We start from the raw sequence: 9,536 nt of genomic DNA, 5'->3' as shown, positions 1-9,536 counted from the left end.
TTTTCGAATTGAAAGGGAACGATAGGTTATGGATGCAACCTCGGTTCCCTGAAAGAGAAAAGTCGCGAGATCACTCCGGGAGCCTTCACGGCCTGAAGAGCAATAGAGGAAGAGAGTCTCCGCACGTTGTGTATTGTAAGCTCCCAGGGGGGTGAGTTTACACGTCAGCTCGCACGGAAGCCTATCGACAGCTTTGCTATAAAGGTCAGCCAATCCTACTGTCTGACGACAATATCCCATACCTTGATGTTTATTTTCTCTTTCAGGGAACCAGGGTTGCATCCGCAGCCTATCGTTTTCAGCTATGTTTGAATGCTTTTTTAATGGGTCTATATTGAATAATACAAAATGATGTTTTTTATTACTACCTGCCAGATTTCCGATTCTGATTGCATCGCCAGTCCATCTTAATGCATCAATTTAATAAGGAAATAACGCTGGAACCTGAGGCACTAGCCTTTAAAGCATGCTTTACAATGTACATATCATCTGATCTAAGAAACATGCGCCTGTTCTCCCCAGGGGTTTTCATTGTGTACATTGCCTACATACATATTGCATACAAGATCCTGTCCATCTGTCAAAACAATTACGCAATGTATATTTGAAAGATACCGATTACTCTTAGAAGTTTGGGAATGTGTGTGGTTTGGGTGCTAGAGTCTACAGAAAGTGTTATCTGATCTGGAAGCACTTGCATGGCTGTTAGTAATGTCTTTCTGTACTGTACACTGCCTCATAAGATTATGCTCGAGAAGGCTGTTGCATTATAAGTCCATTCTGGACACACTGCATCAGCTGTGTAGGGTTTTAGAGATGAAGGGTGTGCTATCAAGGGACAAGCCTTGATGGGTTGAACAGCCTTTTCCCAATCCTTAGAGTTAAGGAGCCCATTGATGTTTAAAACTACATGAGAGGTAATGATGTAGTCTTTACTAACAAGTAACAGCATTTTTCTGTTCAATTTTTTTTGGTTATTTAAATAATAAATCAGAGATTTATAGAAAAACAACACTTTACATACAACCTGTATTCAACCTTCACAGCATGAGGCTGTATTTAAGAGATGTGAGACAGAGAGTTAAAGTTTGGTATTTTTCAAAAGTTAGTAATTAGCAATTATTTTTGATGTTTCTATGTGAAATCAAAGTACCTTTTCAGTAAAATACTGTTGCTAAATCAAATCTCCCACACTGTGCTTTCTTATTGAGCATGTTTTGGGTCAATCAATGGCTGCACTGGTGTCTAAAATTGAGTATTACTATATTGCAATTGAATGTGGCTGATTGAGTCCATTACATTGTGGTGAGAATCATTTTTTCATTTTAGTTCTGAAACCTGTAAAATTACATTGTCTAGCTTAATCCTAATTTGCACCACAATAGCCTTGTTGTTGAAACATCAATTCAATGATCCATTTCCAAAACTGGCATTGCTGTAAAAGGATGTGATGGGGGGAATACATTTTCCACTTCTCATTATTGTGTTGAACATGCGCCTTTCATTTAAGTTAGATGTCTCAGTTTAAGGGAGATGCAATGTGAAAATATATGTTTTTTTTTTTTTTTTTTTAAATAGTAAAAGAAAAAAAAGAAAAAAAAAACAGGAATTAAATAAATCTAATAATTTGAACTCTACTAAAATAAACTCATGGCTTTTCATTACAACTAAGTTGAAAATAGATCCAGAGTCATTGTGATGGTATAAACCGTCACTCACCATTGTGATGGTATAAAAGTCACTTCAAATACATGACCCCCCCCCTCCTCACCCAAACGCAGTGAAATATTACTCTTGCTATTTTGTGGGATCTCTATTCTTGAAGGGAAATCTTAACTGACTGCTGCTCATGAGCTAGAATGACTCACTGACGACTCATGACAAGGCTGCCACGGAGATGGAGCACATGGCCACAAGCACTGCTGTTTGACTGTTGATAGAAAGCGGTTAATGATAAACGGCACGAGTGCGCGGGGCGGGGTCCTCCAGGAACCATCTGCCCCTGATATTCATGAGCTTTTCTCACATTTGACATGGGTAGATATGTAGATTACCACTGGGGAGCTGGAAGTGTAGAGTGCGAATATCTCAAGCTCCTGTAATGTTGTTTAGAGAAACGCATTCTGGATTACCCTGGCTATGTAGACTGCTTTTTAAGTTACCAGTTTCATGCAACATTCCTGGATGGGTTACAAGTGCAAGGGCAAATTGTCCAGACTAGTTTCTTGATAGTTTTATATCATTCAAATGATTTGATTTTCCATTGCACTGCAAAATAGGTCCAGAATGTTTTCAATATATATAATTATGTAAAATAATTGTTTCCATATTTACAGTACTGCACATGTGGGTTATAGTAGGGAACAGTGTAATCAAAACTGATTACAGTATAAATATTATGTTTTACTGGTATTCAGTTTGATAGACTGATACTTGTCTTGTATACTTGTTTGTTGTCAGAAGGCAAATTTCACAAAATGCCTCATTTCACTTAATGCCTGTGGTGATTTCATCCACCATTTGCCAAAATACCTTGTAAATTCCTTTATGATTTGTTAAATTACAGAAAATGCTATTTGCCTACAACATATACAAGGACAATTTCTATGTTATAATCAAAAGGGGAGTAAAGTTGCTCCCTTCTCTATCCCTTCTCTGGTTTGTTATTTTAACAACACACTTGTTTATATTACAGTTTCCTCTAAAAGCTTCGGGCATAGATTTGAGAGTTTTCTGGTTTTTTGATGTTTTTAAGAAGCAAGGCAGACACACGCACATTTGATGACTGCCAGATTACTCACCCCGGGGGCCTTTGTTTTTGGTCTGGGTTTATCATAAAGCCTCACTCTTTATTTGCATAAGCACACTGCTGTTGACACTACACATCTCCCTTCATAAAAATTCTCAGAATCGTGGTTACAGTGTGGGGTATACAGCAGCTATTTAAATGAAATGGGAAAACAGAATGTCTTTAAGAAAATACTAAAAAATCTGTGTATTAAAGTTACTTGGCAAGTACTGGTTAATTTCATAATGGAAAACTCCATCACTCAGATTTAAATGTATATATATATATATATATATATATATATATATATATATATATATATATATATATACACACACACACACACACACACACATGTGTGTGTGTGTGTGTGTATATATATATATATATATATATATATATATATATATATATATATATATATATATATATAGTAAGTAAGTTGGAAAGTTAATTTTAAAAAAGTAATGTCCATTTAAATACAACTTATAAAACACACATCAGGGAAACAATATCTTTTAACTTTGTTTGTTTTCTACACAAGTTTGAGACATCTTTTTGAAAGCTTTCCATTGGCACCTTCCCACTATTCCTGAGGCCAAATCTTCAAGTAAGCCAGCATACAGTCACTATCCAAACATCTATTTCCCATAAAAAGTGACCTTGTCAGGAACCAATCATTGAGCTCTTTCACCACTCAGTAAAATTAACCAATATCAGTAATCCTTGTCATGATGCACACTGCTATCGTGCAACAGCAATGTACAAGCAACAGCAATAATGGCATTATTATAGCTGTCCTTGTTCTACCACTGCTCCTATGTAAAAACATTGTTTTGCCATGTAGTTTCACAAACAGAAAGCTATTTTGTTGGGGTTAGTTGTGAATTAAAAAAAAAAAAAAAATCTCTAATTCATATTGAAATGCATTCCCCCAACCTCCAAACATGGTGTAGTCTCTAGTGCCAAGAAAAACACATATAAACTGACATTATGTCAACATGGCAATGATTTTCTATAATTTTATATGTATATCATTAAAATACATATTGCTTCACACATTATGGTAAACTTATTTGAATGGTATTTTTATTCATAGCTATTTATCAACAATAAATGGACAAACCAATACATAGGCATTATTTATTCTGAAGAATAATATATCTAAGATATCTAATATATCTAGCAACCAGGAATCATTGTTACATTTCTGCCGTTTATTCCCTTTTCAAGAATTGGAACTCCCAGAAGCCTCACCCTTTGGATCTCCTTCCAAGAATCAAATGCTGACTGACGGTTCCAAGTACAATGTTTACATGCACAAGGAAATGATCCTTTTGTAATTGATTCTTTTGAATCTGTAAACAATGCCAATGCTGTTTGGAGGAATCAACGCTTCTCAGTCTAGTTACTTCAATCCAATTAGAAATCTCAGCGGCTTCCCATGGAGAATAGGGAGCTTGAATCTGATTAGGTTGTGCACAGTAGCAAGGTGAACGTTCAATGCATTCTTTCATAGTGTAGTGTAGCATGAGCTCTCCGAAAAACGGAAATAATGCTGTTTCTTACTCTTGTCTAGAGTAATACTATGGTTGAACCCTTTTCCCCCATGACAACACGTCACATCTAATGGGTTTAACCCAAGAGAAACTGTTTAAAACAGATAAGGTTTCATGAACAGGGACAAAAGGCAGCCCAACACATTACACCACTGCCACCTAATGTTTTGCAAGAGTAAAAGGAATGAATGAATAGACATGGTTTTGAGTGTAGTCTGTTGTTGATAATAGATTGCAGTCTGTTTATGTCTGTGATGAGATCCTTCACTGTTATCCAAATTCCTCGAATCCTCCATATAACACTAGATTTCATGTATTTCTTATGATTATGACCAGGAGAAATAAACTGAGCTAAAAGTAGCATGCTTAAAAAGCTAGCTAGGCTAACCAACTTTTACCCCTCCTCCCCCACAAGATACCGTATTGCTTAAAAAATATAAAAATTGATTGTTTTTCATTCACAAAACAACACAAGTTGGAGCTAATAGGGTCTGGGAATTTGGAGAGGTCTTTAAACTGAACTAGTTTCAAGGTCAATTTCACACTACTGCTTTATCACACAGAAACCATTAGGGATCGAGCCACTACAAATAGAAAATTTAAAGATCTTAAATCATTGTCAAAAAATCAGTAGACTACAAAGACCTAAGGGTTAAATGAAAAGTGTGTGTAACTCTGGTGGTTCAAAACTTGTAGATTTGAACAAAGATCTAGATTTGCCAAGCTAAATAGTATGATACTTTCATTGTGTGATATCAGTTTCACATTGTTTTGTTAAAATGTTATAACCACAAAACATTAAAGAAATAATCAGTTTCAATTTACATTTTCTTAGTTTGTAAGTTTCTTTGACAATACTGCAGCGTTTGCCAGAATTGAAGACAGACTCACAAAGGTATTTGAGGTTCTGGAATGCAACGGTTTATTAAGCTGGGACTCTACACTTTACCAGCCAGTGCTACATCTACAGCTGAGCACTGTAGTGCTGCTCAGAATGTGACAAATAATAAAAGAAAAGAAAGTCCAAAGCAGAATGTTTTGGCTGTGTTCTAGAGCCAACTAAGTGCAGTCTCTAGTTTTTTCCTTGGTTCTCTTTAGTCCTGCTTCTCTCTGGCTCTCCTTGGCTGTTTCTCTCCAATCTCTCTGTTCTTCAGCTCTCTTTAGTCTCTGCAACCCCAGCTCTCTTTTGTCTCACACCACACCATCTGTCTCAGAAGCCTGCTACTTATCCCCCTGTCTAGGCCACACCCACGGTGCACCAGCCACCAATCCTAAGCATGCACGACTTCTCGCTTTCCATCCCTTGATTGTTGTAACATCTTATCCCGATTTGTGACAACAATGTTGCAACCGAGTCCCGCTCGGGTGGCGTGCTGCTTCTGATTTGTGCTGATTCTTCCTTCTTTGACGTCCCTGAGCACCTGCTGCAGTTTAACCTTTAATTCTGGGTCACAGAACCTTTCTGAACGCAGTTACAGCAGACTCAAGGTCGTTACAATGCCCGGTATCTGTTTGTGTTGCACTTCTTCCTGGTCTGTGACCACACTCACCACTGCAGCCCTCACTGTCACATCACTCACACTTGTTTCATAACTATAGGAAAAAGCAGCCCCTAAAATACATTCAGAGTAGTTTTTCTTTATTTTTGGTAGTCTAGCATTAGACAAAATGGCTTTTTAAAGGGAAAACTTCCTATTCCTATTATTAAAATAGTTTTTAATAACACTGTTTGTAAACAAGGGCTGACAGCTTAACTATTTACTGCAAGCAAACGTCTTACTAAAAGAGCCAGGCTTGTCTGCATCCATGGTTTTAGAGCTTTTAACCTCACCTCATTTCATCAGGAGTGACAATCTGTGACTGCATTGTATCAAGCAACTCTGCCTGTAACAACAACAATGGCAAGCATTGCCTTTTCAAACTAACTGACAATTAAAATAAATGCATGTTTACTGTAATGTGTGGTAACACGTACACCACATAACAGATCCGCACACTGAGGAAAAAAGTGTACTAACGATTAATTCAATGAAAAAGAACAGGCTGTATTTATTAATGAGGGGCTAGAACACAATGTGCAAAAAGTGCATTGACCATCATCAGTTTTACCAGAAACAAAGAACAAACATGTTTATAAATAGTTGTTTCAATTAGCTTAATTGATGTAATATTAATTATGTGCAAAACAGGCAATTGAAAACAATTAAAAACAGGTGTTAGAGTATCGATATATACAGGCCATATATACTATACATTATGTGCATCAACAGAAATAATACAATAGTAAGCAGTACAAGAATAGACAGCATGTTCACAGCTAGCAGGACACTTACATTGCAATAAAGTCATATTAAAAAAAAATAGTTAATTACATCATTCCAGACAAATATAACAGCACAGTAGTCTATATAAAACACGATAATGCAGTTCTTCATTCAATCCCTCTGGTTGTACCTTGCGTAAATAAAAAATCAATTTTCATTCACACTGTAACAATGTTTGGTCAAGATTTCCACCCCTACATGCTTGGAATAATTGTTGTATGCCACAAAATTTAAAACTTGAAGCATGCAAATTGCTATTTGTATCAATCGGTTTTGTGTACAGAGTATTATATAGATTTCCCTCAGTGAAACAGTCTTGTGTATCTGGAAAATTGACGGTACTGGTGTTATATTCTAAATTAAATTTAATAGAATGAATCAAGCTGTTAAGATGGTTAACAAAGGCTTCCAACTCGATTGATGTATCAGTCCAGATGATAAGGATGTCATCAATGTAGCGTTTCTAAGAGAAGGGTTTTCTGTCTATATGTAATGCTGTTCTAGAAACCCCATGAAAAGGTTGGCATAATCTGGGGCAAATGAAACACCCATAGCTGTGCCCTGTATCTGTAGGAAAAAGTCTTGCTCATATAAAAAGTAAGTTTTTGTGAGAACAATCTGTGTCATATTCAATAGGAAATCTGTAGATGGGGGTCTATGAATTAGTTCTCTGAGCTAGATAAAATCTTAATGCCTGAAGACCATCTGCATTTGGAATATTAGTGTATACACTAACAACATCAAGTGTGACTAAAATTATATTCTGACTGTCCAATTTTATATTTGAAAGTTGGTCAATAAAATCACCCGTGTCCCTAATATATGAGGGTAACTGTACTACAAGTGGTCTAAGAAAATGGTCAACATAGTAAGATAAGTAAGCAAGGCTATACCAAAGACTATTGGGCGTCTAGGTGGATTGACCAGACTTTTGTGCACTTCAGGTAGCAGATATAATACAGGTTTAATAGGATAATTGCATTTAAAATCATTTTAAGTCATCAGATATAAAGCCCGATTGAAATGCAGATTGTAAAAAAGTATCAATCTCAGATTTAAAGCTCTTAGTGGGATCATCAGTAAGTTTCCTATAAAAATCAGTACTGTTGTCAGAGTTGTCATGTCACTAAAGTGTCTAGTAATTATGACGAGACCCCCACCCTTGTCTGCTGGTTTTACAGTAAGATTATCATCCTGCTTTATACTTTGAAGAGCAGCACGTTCATCTTTACTGCAATTGTTAGATACATTGTGATTCTGCTGGTGAAGTAAAACATCAACATCTTTCTCAACTAATTTACAAAATGTATAAATCACTACATTGTTAGTAGGTGGACAGGATTTACTTTTCATTCTAAATGGTGTATATGTGCTAGAATGTGTGCACATCTTTTACACAGGAAAGCAAGACCATCAAATACAGTTATAAGTATTAGTTAAAATTTACTGGAATTATTTTGTTAGCTCTTTGTATTTTTGATGGTCCTAATGCACTGTACCACATTTGGCTATTCTGTAAATAGTTTATTTCTCTGTATAGAAGAGGAATTCTTCTTATAGTTCTTCTGACTAAGATCAGTTCTGTTTCTTCAGAACCTGATTTTATTCAGAATACATTACAGCACTGATACTGCATTAGGGTTTAGGGTGCAGTGCTTTAGCTTTCCTTGTGACTGCTTCCATGCAGTCACAAGGAAAAGCGTCCAGGACTTGAATTATTCCTGTTTTTGTGTCAGTGGCATAGCATGAACATTGTTGTATGCCGTGCATTGTACATTCATGTGGTAACAGGATGACTAACAAGCAGATGCATGGATGACAAGACTGATGCTGAAAGGAATTTTAAATTCCAAGGTTTGTGGTTTCTGGCTGAATTCCAGTAGTTTGTTCCTTTAAAGTATTGAGCAACTTCTTCAAAATGTTTCAGAAGAGAAGTGCCCAGAATACCCTCTACATCGTTTCCTGTGCAATGGTTCTTACCATGATAAAGCAATGGCAAGTCACTGGCAAGCTAGTCTCTTTTCCATTTTTCAACTGCTTTTAGAATTTTGAAAACTTCAGTCAAATTCAGCGTAACCTTTCTTTGGTTCAGGATAAATAGATTCAGTTCCCTGATCCAGTCTTCATAGATCATACTTTTAGCCCTGGGAATAGTCTAGTTACTCTTTACTGGACTCTCTCCAGAGGTGAAAAAACCTCTTCCTAACCTTGGACTGTACAGTTATGACAACCAGTATGTACAATTTGGTAGAGTTTTGCATCAAATGCATTAACAAACTCACCTTGACTAGGAAATATTAATGTTTAATGATTTTCTCCAATTCTGATTTGACACAATTTTTGTCTCTGAAAATCTAACTAATTGATATACAAAGCTATAACCCCAATACTTTATTTAGGAGCTCCTATGTGCACCATAGTGGTGGCATGGTCATTCTGTAACTTAAAAAAAAAAAAAACAGGGTCAATCCTTTACATAGCTTTACCAGCAAATGCAACACAATGGATTTTACAAACAAATACTATAATGATACATACTAGTATAGGGTTACCAGTATAACTGATGCACCCCATTGTAATAACTCTCAATATCTCAAACTAAATCACTCTAAACCTAAATACAACTTAATATTTCTATTAAAATGTTTCTTCGTTTGTTGTGCTTTTATTTTATTTCATCAAAACCAAAAAAAAAACATCACGTTGCTCTTTTTGACAGAATGAAAGCTCAGCACATTGGACAACATACACAACATCTGAAACCTGTCTTCCAATGGGTTTCTTTAAATTCAGTTTACATCAGTTACAATTGTGCAAAAACCACAACTGTCTGAAATTACAGGAAACAAATGAAAATAGACTCCA

This window comes from Polyodon spathula, chromosome 22 (assembly GCF_017654505.1).
Source record: "Polyodon spathula isolate WHYD16114869_AA chromosome 22, ASM1765450v1, whole genome shotgun sequence".
Lineage (NCBI taxonomy): Eukaryota > Metazoa > Chordata > Actinopteri > Acipenseriformes > Polyodontidae > Polyodon > Polyodon spathula.
Note: the sequence above shows the minus strand (reverse complement) of the source record.